The sequence below is a fragment of the Rosa rugosa genome, chromosome 4 (genome assembly GCF_958449725.1).
Source record: "Rosa rugosa chromosome 4, drRosRugo1.1, whole genome shotgun sequence".
NCBI lineage: Eukaryota > Viridiplantae > Streptophyta > Magnoliopsida > Rosales > Rosaceae > Rosa > Rosa rugosa.
Genome location: NC_084823.1, coordinates 1,845,343 through 1,864,498, shown reverse-complemented (window position 1 = coordinate 1,864,498; position 19,156 = coordinate 1,845,343). Strand labels below are relative to the sequence as shown.

The window sequence follows — 19,156 nt, the reverse complement described above, 5'->3', positions numbered from 1 at the left end:
CAACCAGATCCTACAGCAGACAGGAAAATTCGTTTTCTTGCCTTAAACTATTTCCTCAGGGGTGACGAGTTGCGTCGACGTGGGGAAGATGGCATAGACTTCCGGTGTGTCTTTGGCCGCGAAGCAAAGCGCTTAATGAGCGAAGCCCATGCAGGAGTATGTGGCGCCCATCAAGCGGGCCATAAGATGCGTTGGCTTATCCGCAGACATGGGTATTATTGGCCCAGCATTTTGAAGGACTGTATCACGTTCGCGAAAGGATGCCAAGAGTGCCAGGCACATGGTCCAGTGCAACACATTCCCAACATTCCCATGCAGCCTATTATCAAGCCTTGGCCTGCACGAGGCTGGGCATTGGACTTGATTGGGATGATTCACCCTCATTCTTCTCTCCAACACAAGTTCATCATTGTGGCCACTGATTTCTTCACCAAATGGGTCGAAGCTGAGCCTTTGAAAGAGGCTTCCGGTGCCACTATTAGACAATTTATTTATCAGAACATCATCTGCAGGTTTGGTATCCGTGAGGTGCTTGTCTTAGATAGGGGGGCAGCGTTCATGGGCGGTAAGGTAGAGCAGCTTGTGAACGACTTGGGCATCCAGTTCGTCCACAGTACACCATATTATGCTCAGTCCAACGGTCAAGCAGAGGCCAGTAACAAGATTATTATCACCATTATAAAGAAGCTGCTTGTTGAAAACCCTCGCCTGTGGCACAACACGTTGTATGAGACACTTTGGGCTTATCGCACCTCTAAGAGGAACCCTACTGCTACGACACCCTATGCACTAATGCTTGGTCATGACGCAGTTTTACCCTTAGAACTCAACGTTCAATCCTTGCGCGTCCAGGATCAGCATCACTTGATCGGCGAAGATTATGTCCAAGCGATGTGGCAAGAGCACGAAGACTTGAGCGAGCAGCGCTTAGCGGCTTTGGATCATTTAGTGATGGAAAAACAGCGTATCGCCCGCGCCTATGATAAGAGGACGCGTGGCCGTAGTTACAAGGAAGGTGACCTTGTTTGGAAAGCGTTTCTGCCCTTTGGCGAGAAATTGACCGGTCGCGGTAAATGGACTCCACGATGGGAAGGACCCTTTGTTGTTCACCACATTCTGGAGCGCGGGGCTTTTCACCTCAAAGATTTGGACGGCGACATCCATCGCAATCCCATCAACGGGCGTTTCCTGAAGAAATATTACCCTAGTGTTTGGGAATATGAGGACCCTCCAGATCCGCCTTCTTCCCAGACTGGGGGGCAACCATAGTCTTCCTCGGCTCCCATCATCCCTTCATATTCAGGCCTTTCCTGTGGCCTTTGTTTCATGGATTTGATTCGCCTACGAATACTAGGGGGCAACACTCTATACATTTATTTCAAATTCCTTGACAACATGTGTTAAGAATTATATGTAATGGCCTATGCATGAGGCCTTATTTATAACAGTTTTTTTTTTCAAATTCCTTGACAACATGTGTTAAGAATTATATGTAATGGCCTATGCATGAGGCCTTATTTTATAACAGTTTTTTTTTTTGAATCGAAACAATACTCAGAAACTCTTTCATTCATAAAGTGGCTTTGCGGCCAAAAGCAGTACAAATCGAAATAATTACATTTGCGGTTTACAAGGCCAAAAGTGGCTTAATAATCATAAGAGTTGCAGATCTGCTGAGAATTTCTGGATCTTGTGGTGACAAAGGGGGAGGCTGAGCTATGGTCAAGGGTACTCTCCCTCTCTTCACCCACATCCCTCCTCTGATGTGAGTCGCAGCTGCTCTCATTTGTACCGGAGGCAGAAGGAAGGAAATAATCCATCCCAAACCTTCTAGTGGCTTACCGTCCGGGATGGAGAGGGTCTTCCGAAAGAATGCGACTCACAACCATATCTACCTCCAGGGGAATGACAGAAGTCTGACAGTCTGTCCCCGGAGGTAGGCTGCGGAAGAAGAACAGTCGGCCTCGAGTGGCCTTCTGCCCTTCTTCTGCCTGCTCCACGCGAGAAATCTGAGGAGAGGGATCCCTCAGAATCAGGTTCTGCCGCGTTAGGAGCGCCGCTTGTTCTTCAGCCTAATGGAAACCGGGGAATCCCATCCGGATTTCCAGAGACCAAAGACATGCGGATGGACCTGAGATTAGGCCATAAGACCTACCCAGGCATTGAGATTAAGCCATAAAACCTAAGGATTTGGGGTTGAGGCTGAGATTGTGAGGAGAGGATTTCAGAAACAAAAGGAAGAGAAGTAGGGTTTGTGAGACTATTACTGGGGAAGCCATATTTGCTTGAGTGTTTATTCTCCAAAGTACAGATATTTATAGGACCAGCTTCAGTGGCCTTAACTGCGCGATGGGCAGTTGGAGTATGTTCAACGCCATCAATAAGAGTATCGTTGGAATTGAATGCAAAGATCTCGGAAATGAAGATAATTGAAAACGCGTGGGAAGCGGGGCAATTTTCAAGGAGGTAACCGCTTTGTTTCGAGATTATCTTTCCAAACAGTTTCAAAAGCAATAAAGGCAAGTTAAATGCTAAATTGCCTGAAAAATAAATTGAGCATATATTTGGGCCAAGCAATGTGGGCTAAATATTTAAATTATTAATAATTATATTGTTCGTACAAATATGGGCCTGATACTGGAATACTAGAGGCCCAAAAGTCTTCGGCCTGCATGGGTCAAGCGAAGAAAAAGCTCGTCCAGGCGAAAACTAGCATCCGCGGCGGCTTGTGCGGCTTGTTGGGCAGCTACACAAGCTTGGGCCAGTTCTTGGGACAGCATCTCGAAGGCAGCAAGGGGTTGTTCTAATTGAGGCTCCGCATGGGCAAGCCTAGCAGTGACATCAGTCAACCGGGCCTGAAGGGCCTGAATCTGGGACCTCAGATGGTTCCTCTCGAGCGTCAGATCCCTGATGAGGTCAGCTTGGTCACCCAAGAAATCACGCGCAGTATCCGTTTGATGAGTAAGGGTCTGGTAGTGTGTTTCGGTCTGCCTGGCTTGAGCATTCGCGACCGCCCTCTCATTGAGCCCTTGCGGGAGCTGCTGCAGCAGCTGGTCAACTTCTTGGAATTGGTCTTCAGAGACAGCGCCCTTGCGGAGAAGCACTCTCAGATATTCAAAAACTCTCGCGGGCGCACCAGGTATTAGAATCTCAGGGCCCAAGAGGCGACGAAGGCCTTCTCTGGCATCGTCTACGACCCCAGGTGGGGTCACTTCGAGCACACGAGCTAACCGTTCTAAGGTGGACGGAGTAGGTTGCTCAGCGATAGGGGCCTCAAGAGGCTCCGCGACAGGTATTGCTTCTGGCACTGGTTCAGGAAGTGCTCCTATTTCTTCGACTTCAATGACTTGGGGGGCATGAGGAGCAGGTTCTTCACCAACCACATTGGGAACAGGTTCAGCAGGAACCTCATCCGCTATTTCTCCGACTACCGCTTCTACATTTGGACCCTAGAAAGGAACATCTTCAGAATGACCAAGTCAAGGGTAAAGATAAAACTTTTTGTTAAGAGAGGTACCTCTTCAACTGGTAGCTCGCGGGAATCTGCTGTTGGTGTTGGGGTAGTCTTACCAGAGGTTGGACCCGAGTCGGGCACTGCTAATTCCAGAAGGAGAATTGGTTGCTCGAGGGGAGTATGGAGAAGCGACAGCCTTTCTTCAAACTCAGGCGAGCTGTCATCTATGACTTGCGCCGGGACTACAACCAACTGCATGTTTCTTGCAGCATTGATCGCAAAGGGAGAGTCACCATTGGTTTCTTGGGCTGGCGTGCCAGATACACCCTCGCCGGCAGCAGAGGAGCCTTCCCCAACTTGCCTCGAAAACCTACGACGAACCTGAAGCAGAGAAACGTTATCATACATAGCAAAGCAAAGTGTCAATGCTCACTTTAAGAGGAATATTACCAGTCGATCAGCGACTGGTTCATCTGCTACCCATGGATCGGTCCGGAATTCAGCGCGACTACGTTTGCGTGCTAAAGCAGCAGCAATCTATCGGGATTCAAAAAAAGCCAAATTAGAATTTGAGAAGGCTGCCAAAATATACGTGCTAAGAAGAGAATCCTTACAGTTTGAGGATCATCATCATCAGCGGAAGAGTCCTCTACTTCAGGCTTGCTCAGCTTTGCTTTCTGTTTAGCGGCCGGGCCAGTGGCCGGAGGAACACCCACGGCGCGATTGCTTGAAGGCGGTGCGCGTCCCTGCTATAAACTTCGAGTTAAGGGGAAGAGTTTGGAGGTAAAAATGATCAAGGAAACAACGAACATGCTAAGGCAATTACCTCTGGAGGATGCTCGCGAATTACAATTCCAGCCTGAACCAAGAGTGGGGCTCGCGCGGTTCGCGGAGCCGGTTCAGGTGGTGGAGGTCTTGCTTCATCTTCATGAAAGCGAGCAAGTTCTTCAGTATCAGCATCATAAGGATATCTCAGGTATTCGAAGATGGCCGCGAAAAGTTCGTCATCTCTTTGCCTCCAGCAGTTAACAGAGACTTCCTTCCACCATTGATCATAATCTTCAGCTGTCCCATCCACGGGGACGATATTATCCTCCCAGTCAGGGAAATCGACCAGTGCAAGCATGCTTTGTGCGGGCGGAGGTCCATTTAAGGGGCCAATTCGGCGCCAAGAAGTGTTGTAATTCCAGGCATCATAGAGGGGAAATGGCACCAATTGGATAAGACCAAACTGACGAGCAAAATGGTTGGGAGCATAAAGCTCATAACTGAGTTCGTCAACAGCGAGCCTAATGTCTGAACAAGAGATCGCGCGGTGAAAGGCCAAGCGCGCGCGATCGCTATAATCAGGTGCCCCAGGAAGGAACCCATTTTCAAGAGGAGCGGGAAATCTCCTATTAAGTATTAGATCGCAGTAGGGCATTTCGTGAAGGAGGTACAAGTATGAGAAACACTCAGAATATGGTGGAGATATGTACCTCGCCTCGCGGCAAAACCATTGACCAAGAAGGGCATCAGTTGGTGGTAGCAGAGGAATGTCGTCGCGGCGGAAGAATGGAAAGTAAGTTTGAATCCAGAAGTCAAGAATCCAAAAGGGGCCAGAAATGCTAGTCTCAAAAGGATGCATTGTGGCCTGGTATAGAGTGAGGTAAAGGGCACCCAACACTGGTTGTCCTAACCCTACGCGACGGCCGTTGTAGAGGGTCGTTGCCAGAAGAGTCCAGGCACCAGTGGGCTTACAGGCAGAAGTACAAAATATGAACTTGCAGAGCCAATACTCCAGAAAAGCAATACCACCTGTCGCGTTGCGCTCTTTGCGATAATAAGCCAGCCACCGCGGATAGGAGCCGCTATGAGCACTGCGACCAGTTTGGTCCATGGTTGATGTGAAGGTATCAGAATCGAATTGGCCATGCAGGTAGGGCTCGCCATCGATGGGCAATCCAGTAATGGTGAGGATATCCAACAATGTTATACTCATTTGGCCAAATCGAAAATCAAAAGTGTTGGTAGCAGTATGCCAAAAGCAAAGGAAGGCAGCGAGTGGTGAGCGATTCCCACCGCGAGGAAGGCGAAAGCATAAATCGATAGTGTGGGTAATACCTGCCATGTTCCAGCGAGCCAAATCTCGTGCTCTTACTTCACGATACCAGGAAAGCTCATCTGCGCTAATTGTGGACGGCCGATGCCCTATTTTTGCCCGATGATTCTGCGCACCCCAACTATTGAAATCTGCAGGGGTCCTCCGGAGGACTTGAATGGGTCGACGAATGGGCAGGCTATAAAGGACGAGAGCATCATCGGGAATGGAATCTCGCGGTGTCGGACCCAGTCCGGCGTGATGATTTGGAAGCCTGAGAAGCAGAGGTCTCTGGACGGAGGTATGGACGCGACAGCGGGCACCGATGTTGGTTCCCCAGGTATGAGCGATGTTATCAGTAAGTTCTTCTTCCTGATCGATGATCACCTTCTTTGGGGGAGCCATTTCTGGGTTTCTGCAAAGTGGGTATGGAGCGAGAGTTTTTTCTGGGTTTAGGAGACTGGAAGGGTTTCTGATGTGACAGGTCTAAGAGTGGCTGCGGTATTTAAATAAAGGATTTTGTGAGGGAAACGATGCGACGAAAGGACGTTTTGCCAAGCGAATAGACGCAACCTTCATTAATTACATCGTTTCGATCATCAGACGTGTCGTTTTAGTCCCCTTCAATCAGTTACATTTTCGTGGGCCTGATATCGGGGCCTGGGGGGCAATGTTTGAGCCCAAAAGTAATTTTGGCAAGATCCTTTAGTGGATTTAGCACAGCGGGCCGATACCTGCGGCCCAAAAATAAGCCTACTCGGGTTTGGGTTACAGCTTCACCCATTCCGTGATCCATGAGGAAAACGAAACCTTATTGGAGTCGGGTAGCGGGGATTGAATAGGAAACTTCAATCAATATCCCTTCTATGACAAGGAACAGTCGAAACCCTAGGTATATATACCAGGTTTCAAGGACGAATAAAGGACCTCTCTCAAATCAATCAATCCTAGCGATTACAAAGCCTCCCCGGAGCAAACCTTCAACCTCGTTGAAACCCGGTGACCGCCCGCCAGTCCTAGTCTCTCCAAGAGCCGACTGTCAGCATCACCAGATCAACCCAGCGACTGTACTTCCAATCCCAGTCTCCTCAAGAGCCGACTGCGAGCGCAACCGCCACCGTTACTACCAGCGAAGCAAGGGTAACGCCCTCGCAACCCAGCGAAGCTAAAGTCACTCTTTAGCGCAACCCGTGCTTTGTCCAAACTTCCCAGTGATTGCTCTGCTTAGTCTACAATACTAAGTATCGATTCTGTGACGCGAAGAGATCACACCCAAAGTCCTTATCCGTAAGGCAGAAAGTCCTTTCCCGAAAGGCTAGAGAAGAACCTTGTGGCGAGGTTGGTGCTCTCCTCGTCCACAAACGCTTGAAGAAGAAGTCAGGTCAAGGGACTACCCCGACGACTGCACCCCACGGTGCTGGCACGCCTGCGCACACGCTCAAAAGAGACAGTTTGCAAGCCAACTGGTTTTTGTGCCAAACAGAAGTCTTGTTTCCAAGATTCAAGATTCCAACATTTCAAGCTCTCCATCTCCATCTCCAACTCACGGTGTAATTCTATTTTTTTCCTTGTAACTTCTTTTGGTTTTCTTTGTTTGGATTTGTAGAACTATGAATTTTAGTTAACAAATAATGTTAAGGGAAAAGTTTAAAGCCCGTCTCTATGTTTGGATACAAGTTGTGATTTCTTTGTGTTGATTTTTATGTTGCTTATGTGAGATTGCTTAATTGATTTTGGATTATAGAAAACTTTTATATGTATGTGTTCTTTGGCGGCCAACTTAGGATATATGCATGTAATTGAAGCTAGATAATTTAAGTAGTAAAGGCTTTGGACAAAAGTCGAAATCAATTAAGGAGGATTGCAAATAGGTGAACTTATTCATAACTAGGTTGTGCACTTTGGTTGACATCCTTTCTTTGTTCTTCATGCATTGAATGTGTTCTTGATTAGCTAGCTTTCTAGACTATGATTGCATGTTCAATAGGATTGATTTAGGTGCTTTCACTTAGATTAATTATTCAAGGAAAGTAAAATATGGGAAATCGTTTGCTTACTAACGTTTCACATGGTCAACTTATTTCTCTTGACATAGATAATCAACTATAGGAATTGTAATTGGATTTCAGTCATATGATTGTGGTTTTGATCTTTGTTCCTTGCATTCCACCCTTGTATATGTGTTTTTACATTTTCTTTATTTTATTTATTTTAATTTTTGATTTTAAAAATCCTAATCCCCCCTTTTTACATTAACATGTATATATTTCTATTCTTTATATTATTTTTGTACATAATACTTTTTACTTTATTATTTTAATTCTTTATTTATTTTTGCAATTACAGGTGTATCCTCAATCCCCGGCTATAACGATCCCTACTTATTCTATACTAACAACTACATTTTGCAGGGTTAAATTGCGCGCTTGCTTTTAGCGTTATCACACCTCCACCATCACGGTGTCCACCAATCTCTGGCGACTCAAACCCAGCTCCCACATCGTCCGGAGATGCTGGAAAATGACTCACACGCCGACGAAGCAATACCCAGAACTGCTTTGGACGCCCAAACCTTTCTAGGTTTCTAACTTCTCTCTTCTGGCGCACCCAGCCCACCCAAATAGCCACCAACGACTCCTCTTTTCTCGAAGTTGTCACCACCACCTCCCATTACCGTGAATTTCTTCAACCTCCAAGTTTTATGGTACTAGGTTCATAGAGAAGATAGAGGATGGGAGAGAAAGATATCGAGTGCCAGATTTTGTATAGTTGCGGTCGACAAGCTCCGGTCAACCATGTGGTTCACCACTACCACCATGATATTTGCGAGCCTTTGGCAAAGTCAACCCTTAACATCGCATCGTCCGGCGACGCTAAAAGCAGAGCATACGCTCCTAGAACTCCAGCACCTAACTTCACCTCCCGGGGTATTTCTCCCTCTCGGAAGCTCATCCTGGCAACACCCGCTCACCTCGGCAACCTCAGCTCTCGACAACTCATCGAACAACTCCTGGCGACTTCTTTGTCCTATTGGCACCGCCTATCCCAGTGGCTCTTGGTGATTAGGCTATGAGCGACTCAATATGTGTTGATTGCTGACAATATTATCAGCTCCCGGTGTTGATTGTAATGGGCATCCACATCCCACCGCCGTACCATCACCCCTCTCCTCTTCATCCCAGTCTAAGCAATGGCTCAGTACACCCACGATCCCTCTGGTAGTTTTGCTTTGCTTTTGATTGTTTGGATTTCATGTTCTTAGTTTGATGTGGTAGTCAAACTTACATTTTGGAGGAAATTTTGGAAGAAACTGAAGCACGGGCATTTTCGTCACTTTATAAAATCAGTGTCTTACCTGGCGCTGAGCTGGCAAGTACAAAACTGACACCTAATCAAGCAACTGGATGAAATGGACGAAGTGGACCAGTTAGCATTTAAATTTTGAGTTCAGGAACTTTTGGGATTAATTAAAAAGATAGCGACTGGAACGAGGGCGAAGGCATACTTCAGGGACTAAACAGTAGTTTGTCCTAATTTTTTTTCTTTTGGTCAACTAGTAGTTATTTTGTTATCAACATGTTATTCTTTGTTGGTTTAATTTCTACGTTCTCAAGTTATCACTGTACATATTTTTATTTCATTATGTTTTGAGAATTCATGTATGTTCACTTAGTAATGGATGTCCAAATTAAAAATGGTAACTTTTACTTTGCATGATACTTGTTATTCTTAGTTGATGATGGTACAGATTTTTATTTCATTATGTTTTGAGAATTCATGTATGTTCACTTAGTAACGGATGTCCAAATTAAAAATGGTAACTTTTACTTTGCATGATACTTGTTATTCTTAGTTGATGATAGAGCATTGGTAAAATGCAAATACATGTGACTTCTTGACGAAAGCGTTTTGCCTACTCTATATATGTTTGCGTATACAGTGTGCCACGTTCGTGCTTTGGTACTCAACCCCAGTTTCTCCTCGGTTGATCATGCTGTTACCTACTGAGTTCATACCTCCTGATCACATCTCTCGCCTTCCTATGGATTACTTAAAAAAGCATAAATGTGACAGATATAATGTGCAAACATTTACATTTTTCTTAGCTATTTCCTTTAAAAGTTCAATTTTAACTTTGTTATCTTTTTAGGTAATTCGTGAAGTAATTCAAGAGAAATAGAAGCTTAAATGTAGAAAATAACCATGGGCCATGAAGTACTAATGCAAAGGACTCAATTAATCATTCATATGGCCAGAAATTACAAGGAAAGTCTACGGAAATTGTTGTGCAAAACAGTTGCTGCAAAGCAGAAAACTGCAATTTCATAATCAGCTTTTCAAGAACAGTTTTTGAGAGCATTTATTGCATCCTTCGAACTGCACCTTTGCAGAGAGGGTCAGCAGTCCTTAAATATACGATGTTGTAGTTCAATATGAGGCAAAGAGCTGATCAGTAGTTATCAACGAGGCAACAGTAAATGAAGCTCAAATTAGGCTTCCCAATAAGGCAGAAACTGTCAGCTTTTCACGAATATTTTTTAGAGACCTTTTCCGGCGAATTACTTGGAGTTTTTCTAGAAGGTTATTGATCACTCTAGAAGATATGATGTCATATAACATGTAGGAGTCGAGAACTATCCTGAGACATTGCAAGAGAGTCGTTCTTAGTCCAAAGAACGAAGCTTCAGAGACAGAAATCCAATCCTAGTCAAAACAGGGCAGTTTGGCCGAGAATCTTCTTTCGACGAATTTCTTGTGCATTTTTGGAAGGTCTATGTGCTACAATTATCAAGGAGAGTCCTAGATGAATTCCACAAGATTATGGCAGATTACAAAGGCTTGAAAGTAATTAAATTGTGCACCAATCAAAGGAAACCTCAAGCAACTAGGGAAGCAAATTACAAGTAGAGTTGAAGAAGGAAACTAGGGCTATGTATCCCCTAGTGTTGAGACCGAAAATTTCACAAACCCAAAATAAAAAATTTTGGTTCGATGCAAAAGTGAGATTCCATATTTTTAGCTTAATTATCTCCAAAGTAGGTAATTGTACAAGTTTACTGTGGCCAAAGAAGGTAGAGTCCTAGTTGTCTTCAAAGTTCAAATAAAACAAGAAAAGGAAGATCATGCATGCATCACGTGGATTGTATTCAAGACCAAGTCAAGAATATTCAAATCATCTATCCAACGAGGATAACAAAAGTCACGACTTGATATCATTTGAACTGGCAGCAATCAGATGACTCATTTTGTATCAAGTTTTCAAAATCAAATCCCATACTGGAAGTTGCGGATAATTCCCACGGTTGCAAGTTTGAATGTGGGAGTGGTTATCATCATCTGAAGATCATTTCAAATTTAAAATTAAGGTTAACCTGCATGATCTCTTATTCTTCTACGTGCCTATTTAAAGAGCTCTTTACATGCATGCAACAAGGGGGGAGACGGAGAGAATTAGAGATAAGAGTGCATGAGTCAAGTTCGTGCATCAAAGGAAGGCAGTGTTTAAGAGGAAGAAAGAGTAAAGAGTTCTAGTTACCTGGAGACGACAACCCGACGACAGGAGAGCTTCATATTCAGGTAGCCTGCTGGTCGTTTCTTCATGGTCTTCCTTGCTACTATTCCTTTATCATTGCTAATATCTCCATGAGTGCAGAAAGACTTGCCTCTGCCCATTTCCATGTGGACTCCATAAACGTTCTTGAACAGCTCCGAAAACAAATCCCTCCATACTAAAGGCCTCAAAATTCCCCGAGACCAAATATACCAACAAAACCATCACAACTCACAAAGCCTCAAATCCCGTACTGTTGCCCACCCAAATCAGAATACAAAAACACCTCCATTTGCCTTTGTGTTAACAAACAGTGCAGGTTTAAAGAGACCAAGAAAAAAGCATGTTCACAGAGATGAAGGAGGAAAAGAGATTTCGGTAAGGGAAGAGGCTCACCCGTGTATTCTTGACCTTCTTTCGATGCCTATACTGCGGTGCGTCCTGCGTATAGGTGGCGGAAGCAAGGTCCAACTCAAGGGGGTTTCACTGCACTTGTTTTTGATGCCTGTATCGCGGTGCGTCCTGCATATGGGTGGCAAAGATGAGTGTCAAGTGAAACCTGGGGCTGCCGGTTCACGCCAAGTACAAATTAATCATGCTTCGGCTCACAAAGCAAAGAAACTGCACTGAAGGGATCTTTGTGCAGCGCCAGATGCAAGAAGTTACTTCACCTGCAGCAAAGTCGTCATCAGAATGGTGCCCCCCTTGAAAGTAAAGTGGTCATCTCTCCACGGAAGGGTGCCTACCTCCAGCCACAAGACTGCAGAGTGTTCGGTTTAGCTCACCTTCAATCACAAGTTAGCAGCGTGTTCTACTTGGCTCACCTGCGATCACAAAAACTACAGAAACACAAAGTGGCTGCAGCGGTGCTTGAGTGGTGGAGACAACCAATGCCAAAGCTCACAATCCACAGTAAACGGAGAAGTCCAGTCGACACACGGGATGGAACAAACCAGAGCAATCCCAGAACATATGTCAAAGTTTCAAACGTGACTGCCCCTTGTGGAGTGATGACTTGTATGGTGTTTTGTGTCTGCGAGACAATATTTGAATCAAAAGGCAAAGAAAACAAATGCAAGTCTACAATCGGTGTCGTGTTTGATTTCTTCCTCAAGATTGAAGCAAGCGGCAAGAAGGTCAACAATAAAGTCCTTTTGGCTCCTCCGCTCTCTGTTCAAGTTATTGTACTATTCAATATTAAAAAAAAATGGCAGCAGCTCACCTCTCAAGTAGCCACGTTAAACTTGGAGGTGGAGGAATGTTCAAGACCTGCACCAAAAGGCAAAAGAGTTTTAAATTATGATTGTCAAAGTTTGCTGCAAGGTTGCTTTGAATAAGAGTCAGGCAACGAGGACCAAGAAACAATGCAAGTTTAAGTTCATGAAGTGATTAACACACAACAAGACAAAACTCTCATTGTGCAATTATGCATAATTGTCAAACCATGGTGTTGTTCATGTAGCTTTATTCTGAAATGGGGATTAAATGGCAAGATGACAGAGAGCTAATGTCCAGGTCTTTGAAAAAGAGACAAACCATGCAATTGAATCGGTGGCATAAATAAAAAAGGGCTAAATGAAGCGGTGCCGTACTCGTGCAGTTCCAAGGATGTCTACTGCGGGTCTTTGAGTTTGTCGAAAACGAAAATTGGGCTCCAGTTGGGTGCATATGTAAAATTAATGGGTGTCCATATCACTCTACGCCTTCCAAGCTTTTTGGGTTGTTTCGGTGTACTACAGAGCCTACTTCAAACCAGCATCACGCTCAATAAACTTTAGAGGCCAAAATCCCGTTTCAAGTCTCAAGGCCTGTTAAAAATCTCGGCACGACAGGGTGCCCAAATCAAATCGGTGGATACTCTGCCAAATTGGATGTCCACCCCAGAATATATTTTTGCTGGACGGATTCAAAATATGTACACATCCATCAACCCAAAGTCGGTACAAAACCAAAAATTCAAATTCATTGAACTACAGTGGTTTGATCCCTTCACGGGGTATGTAGGCAGTCTGGCGACCCACTAGATGCAACCGCAACTCCAAATAGAATCCCTGACTCCACCAGTCAAATTCAGCCAGTCCCAAATGAATCACTGACTCCAGTCAAATTCTCCCAGCACAAAATTCAAAGGCTCTAAACCTTTCAAATCTCCCAAACACAAATCCAAAATAAATGGGTCATCTACCCATTTAAATCTCAAATGTCGGAACTACATGTGGTTTGATCCCGCAAAGGGTATGTAGGCAATCTAGAACCAAATTTATCTAGATACAACCGCGTCCTAAACACAAAATCGAATCCCTGGTTCACTTACACCGAATTCGTCCCAAACACTACTCTAATTCCAAAATCAAAGCCCTCCAATGAGTCATCCACTCATTGGAACTCTTGAACTACGAGTGGCTTGATCCCTCTCCAAGGGTACGTAGGCAACCCATTCAAATATCCGGGTGCAGCCGCAAAAACAAACAAACACACATCCCATCAATTGGTTTCTTCATAAATGGAATCAAAGGGTGTTTCCCTGTAACAAGGGATTGTAATTAAGAGACACATTCTGTCTTGAATGGGTCGAACCCAAAATAATAAAAACTCTATTCACTAAATGAATACGAGTGAAATTATGTTGGGTGACATTTACGCTCACTGTGTGCAAATTTTCTCTCAACATAATTTTTGGCACACCCGGTGGGACCCATTCTCCTTTTCATCTCCATTTGTGATATGACTAATCATATATGTTACTTGTTTGCCACAGGATACAAGATGGCACCACAAGTTACAGTTTATTTCCAAGAGCTTAAAGCTATTGGGTCGAAGGCTGGACAAGCAACACGAGCTGAACATCATGTTGATCAAGCTCCACTGACAAACAATGTTCAGAAGCTCAACCATGATGTCAGAGTCATCAAGACCGCTACGCTCAATGCTAACCATGCCCCAGTCAGTACTCAGATAATGATCGGGTCTATTCCAATCAGTTTGGTCGCTACACAACATAGGCCCGAAGCCCCGTGCCTCAAGTCCCCACAACAAGTACATCTACAATCAGCGACAGCTACTATAGCTTCCGAACCTCAGGTAGTCAAGTTCACTTCAACCCCTGACAGCTCATCTGGCCCGGAGGACAAAGTTGTTAAGGCATACCCACAACAGAGTTTATCAGTTGTCAACAAAGCAGCCTCTACAACTAGAAAGTCCAAGAAAACAAGTAGACCAGTGGGGGCATTCCAAGCACATAGATCACAGGGGGCATTTCAAGCTAATGTACCACACGGGGCCTTCCCGGACTCTTCAACAGAATCAAGACCATATATGGTCCCTGTTGTTAGTCAACATACTCAAGCATTGTTTGAGACAAATGACGGCACAAAGCCTGTGACTATGTCAGTTATGGTCACGAACGCATCAACAATAGAAGAGCAGCTAGAAGAAATGAAGAGAATGCTAGCTGAAAAAGATGCTCAAATAGCAGCACTAACTTCTCAATTAGCTGTTATGGCCAACATAGGCGATCATAAAAATAATGATCGTGAAAAGAAAATCGGAGGACATGGTTCTACAATAACAAGTCTTGAAGACATAAAGACACTAATTGCAGAAGGAATCCGTGAAGTATACACCTCCTCAAATCCACAGTTCTCTGGGTACTTGAAACCCTACCCTGCTCATTATGATGCAAGGGCTATCATAAGCCAACTTTTGACAAGTTCGATGGAGTAGATGGCTCTCCGCATGAACATTTGGTTCATTTCTTCTCAGCCTGCGGGGAAACATCGCAGTTAGATGCACTATTGGTAAGGCAATTTGTTCAGTCTCTAAAAGGAGCAGCTTTTACTTGGTACAGTCAATTGAAACCAGGTTCTATCCTCACATGGGACGATATGCAAAGAGCATTTCTGGCACAATTTGTCAGCTCCAAAAAGAAAGTCTCGATTATCGACTTGGCTGACACTAAACAGGAGTCTGATGAAAGCACCAATGAATTCATATCCAGATGGAGGAGCTTAAACGTCCAATGCTCGGAAAAATTAACGGAGCTTTCAGCGGTACAAATGTGCTCAAACAATCTCTTGCCACATATAGCAACTTTTGTCAGCACCGCAGAACCTCGAACATTCGAAGCGCTAGTGTCAAAAGCTAGCAATGTCGAAAGACAAGTCGCCCGTAAGAAGATTATGACACAAAGGGCATCCTCTAAAGACCATAGAGTCAACAATACAGATGAGTCACTGGCAACCTTTGTCAAAATTGACACCCAGTCAAACACATGCAAAGGAAAAGAAGGGTCTAGAAAGCTCACTCTCAAAGAAAGAAAAGAAGTCAAATATTCTTTCGATGATGACGATGTCGAACAAATTTTCAGTGAGCTCAACAAAGCACGAGCTATCGAGCTTCCTGAACCAAAACGACAGAGTGAAGTCAACAAGACCAACGACCCCAGATATTGCCAGTACCATCGAATTGTTAGTCATCCAACAAAGGATTGCTTTGTTTTGAAGAACATAATCCAAGAAATGGTCAACAACAAGGAAATTGAGGTAGAGACATCGTCAGCAAAGTAAAATCGAAGTTTCTCTGCAATCTTATTTGTCTCTCAAAAGGTGCTACAAAAAAAAAAAAAAAAAAAAAAAAAAAAAAGCTCGCTGGATTAAAAATCCGAAAGGGCGGTCCAGGCAAAAATGGAGCGAAAAAAAAATTATTATAAAGGCCTGTTGAACAAAAACCCCCACAAAGGGTAGTTCAAGCAAAAAATTAGGGCTAAAAAAAAAAAGAAAAAAAAAAAAAAAGAGCTCGCTGGATTGAAAACCCGAAAGGGCGGTCCAGGCAAAACCTAGAGCACAAAACCCCAGAGCTACAACGGCTTGATCCCTCAAAAGGGGTACGTAGGCAGTCTAGCCTCAAAAACTAGATGCAGCCACCTAATCAAAAAAATATATCTCCATTCTTGAATCAATCAGGAAGAAAGAGAAAATCTGATAAATGAAGCAGTGGGTGTTGCTGGCCAAGCATGAAAGCCTAATTAACATGTGCATATGACAAAAGGATGCAGCTTGTCATCAAAGCTCCTGGAAGGAATACAAGTCAAAGAAACTCTTTGAGGAGAAATCTTCTCGAGGGAGATCCGAGTGAGGAGAAATTTTCTCCAAGATGATCCAAGTGAGGAGAAATCTCCTCGAAACAAATCCGAGTGAGGGGAAATCTTCTCGAGGTCGATTTAAATGAGGAGGAATCTCCTTGATAAAGATCCGAGTGAGTAGGAATCTCCTCGAGCTTGATGTAAGTAAGGAGAAAGCTAGAAGTTCCCTCAAGCTTGATGTAAGTAAGGAGAAAGCTCTTCGAGAAAGATTCGGGTGAGAGGAAATCTCCTTGAGAAAAATCCTGGTGAGGTGCAATCCCTTTTGGGCAGATCCGGGTTGAAGGGAAAAATCTCTTCAAAAGCACATAGTTCAATACCTACAAATAGCATGAAAGCTACGAAGGTGCAACGATTGCTTCATTTACCAATCAAAAAGAAAAATTCCTTCATGGGAACTACGTACGGCTTGATCCCTTAAATGGGTACGTAGGCAGTCTAGTTTTAAATTCTAGATCCAGCCAATAAATCCTCAAAATCACATTTTCTCTACCAAAGGGTTGTGATCCAATGGCACAAAGCCTTGAACCTCTGAGACTCCTTGTACGAGTATAAACTACATTTGGTAGAAAAATTACAAATATGGGACAGGTAACTTGCAGTGAAGATATCATATGTCTAGGCTCCGGCTTTCCTTCACTGAAAAAAGTTGTCAAGCCTCGTACGCGCAAAGCTTTTCACGCACGACGCTTGAGGGGGCAACTGTTGAGACCGAAAATTTCACAAACCCAAAATAAAAAATTTTGGTTCGATGCAAAAGTGAGATTCCATATTTTTAGCTTAATTATCTCCAAAGTAGGTAATTGTACAAGTTTACTGTGGCCAAAGAAGGTAGAGTCCTAGTTGTCTTCAAAGTTCAAATAAAACAAGAAAAGGAAGATCATGCATGCATCACGTGGATTGTATTCAAGACCAAGTCAAGAATATTCAAATCATCTATCCAACGAGGATAACAAAAGTCACGACTTGATATCATTTGAACTGGCAGCAATCAGATGACTCATTTTGTATCAAGTTTTCAAAATCAAATCCCATACTGGAAGTTGCGGATAATTCCCACGGTTGCAAGTTTGAATGTGGGAGTGGTTATCATCATCTGAAGATCATTTCAAATTTAAAATTAAGGTTAACCTGCATGATCTCTTATTCTTCTACGTGCCTATTTAAAGAGCTCTTTACATGCATGCAACAAGGGGGGAGACGGAGAGAATTAGAGATAAGAGTGAGTCAAGTTCGTGCATCAAAGGAAGGCAGTGTTTAAGAGGAAGAAAGAGTAAAGAGTTCTAGTTACCTGGAGACGACAACCCGACGACAGGAGAGCTTCATATTCAGGTAGCCTGCTGGTCGTTTCTTCATGGTCTTCCTTGCTACTATTCCTTTATCATTGCTAATATCTCCATGAGTGCAGAAAGACTTGCCTCTGCCCATTTCCATGTGGACTCCATAAACGTTCTTGAACAGCTCCGAAAACAAATCCCTCCATACTAAAGGCCTCAAAATTCCCCGAGACCAAATATACCAACAAAACCATCACAACTCACAAAGCCTCAAATCCCGTACTGTTGCCCACCCAAATCAGAAAACAAAAACACCTCCATTTGCCTTTGTGTTAACAAACAGTGCAGGTTTAAAGAGACCAAGAAAAAAGCATGTTCACAGAGATGAAGGAGGAAAAGAGATTTCGGTAAGGGAAGAGGCTCACCCGTGTATTCTCGACCTTCTTTCGATGCCTATACTGCGGTGCGTCCTGCGTATAGGTGGCGGAAGCAAGGTCCAACTCAAGGGGGTTTCACTGCACTTGTTTTTGATGCCTGTATCGCGGTGCGTCCTGCATATGGGTGGCAAAGATGAGTGTCAAGTGAAACCTGGGGCTGCCGGTTCACGCCAAGTACAAATTAATCATGCTTCGGCTCACAAAGCAAAGAAACTGCACTGAAGGGATCTTTGTGCAGCGCCAGATGCAAGAAGTTACTTCACCTGCAGCAAAGTCGTCATCAGAATGGTGCCCCCCTTGAAAGTAAAGTGGTCATCTCTCCACGGAAGGGTGCCTACCTCCAGCCACAAGACTGCAGAGTGTTCGGTTTAGCTCACCTTCAATCACAAGTTAGCAGCGTGTTCTACTTGGCTCACCTGCGATCACAAAAACTACAGAAACACAAAGTGGCTGCAGCGGTGCTTGAGTGGTGGAGACAACCAATGCCAAAGCTCACAATCCACAGTAAACGGAGAAGTCCAGTCGACACACGGGATGGAACAAACCAGAGCAATCCCAGAACATATGTCAAAGTTTCAAACGTGACTGCCCCTTGTGGAGTGATGACTTGTATGGTGTTTTGTGTCTGCGAGACAATATTTGAATCAAAAGGCAAAGAAAACAAATGCAAGTCTACAATCGGTGTCGTGTTTGATTTCTTCCTCAAGATTGAAGCAAGCGGCAAGAAGGTCAACAATAAAGTCCTTTTGGCTCCTCCGCTCTCTGTTCAAGTTATTGTACTATTCAATATTAAAAAAAAATGGCAGCAGCTCACCTCTCAAGTAGCCACGTTAAACTTGGAGGTGGAGGAATGTTCAAGACCTGCACCAAAAGGCAAAAGAGTTTTAAATTATGATTGTCAAAGTTTGCTGCAAGGTTGCTTTGAATAAGAGTCAGGCAACGAGGACCAAGAAACAATGCAAGTTTAAGTTCATGAAGTGATTAACACACAACAAGACAAAACTCTCATTGTGCAATTATGCATAATTGTCAAACCATGGTGTTGTTCATGTAGCTTTATTCTGAAATGGGGATTAAATGGCAAGATGACAGAGAGCTAATGTCCAGGTCTTTGAAAAAGAGACAAACCATGCAATTGAATCGGTGGCATAAATAAAAAAGGGCTAAATGAAGCGGTGCCGTACTCGTGCAGTTCCAAGGATGTCTACTGCGGGTCTTTG

At 44.0% G+C, this 19,156-nt stretch overlaps 2 long non-coding RNA genes across 3 annotated transcripts; both read right to left on the bottom strand.

The window, feature by feature from the left end:
- Window positions 1-11,501: 11,501 nt before the first annotated feature.
- On the bottom strand, window positions 11,502-12,491 carry LOC133741856 (uncharacterized). The gene is made up of 3 exons (XR_009862183.1): window positions 12,308-12,491; window positions 11,832-12,118; window positions 11,502-11,756 (listed from the first exon to the last, which is right to left on the bottom strand). It is a non-coding gene; the product is annotated as an uncharacterized LOC133741856 (long non-coding RNA).
- A 4,833-nt stretch (window positions 12,492-17,324) lies between these two features.
- On the bottom strand, window positions 17,325-18,934 carry LOC133706449 (uncharacterized). Of its 2 annotated transcripts, XR_009844529.1 has the most exons (4): window positions 18,751-18,934; window positions 18,275-18,561; window positions 17,925-18,199; window positions 17,325-17,781 (listed from the first exon to the last, which is right to left on the bottom strand). It is a non-coding gene; the product is annotated as an uncharacterized LOC133706449 (long non-coding RNA). The 2 variants fall into 2 exon arrangements; XR_009844530.1 differs by having other exon boundaries at window positions 18,275-18,934.
- Between the last annotated feature and the right edge of the window lie 222 nt (window positions 18,935-19,156).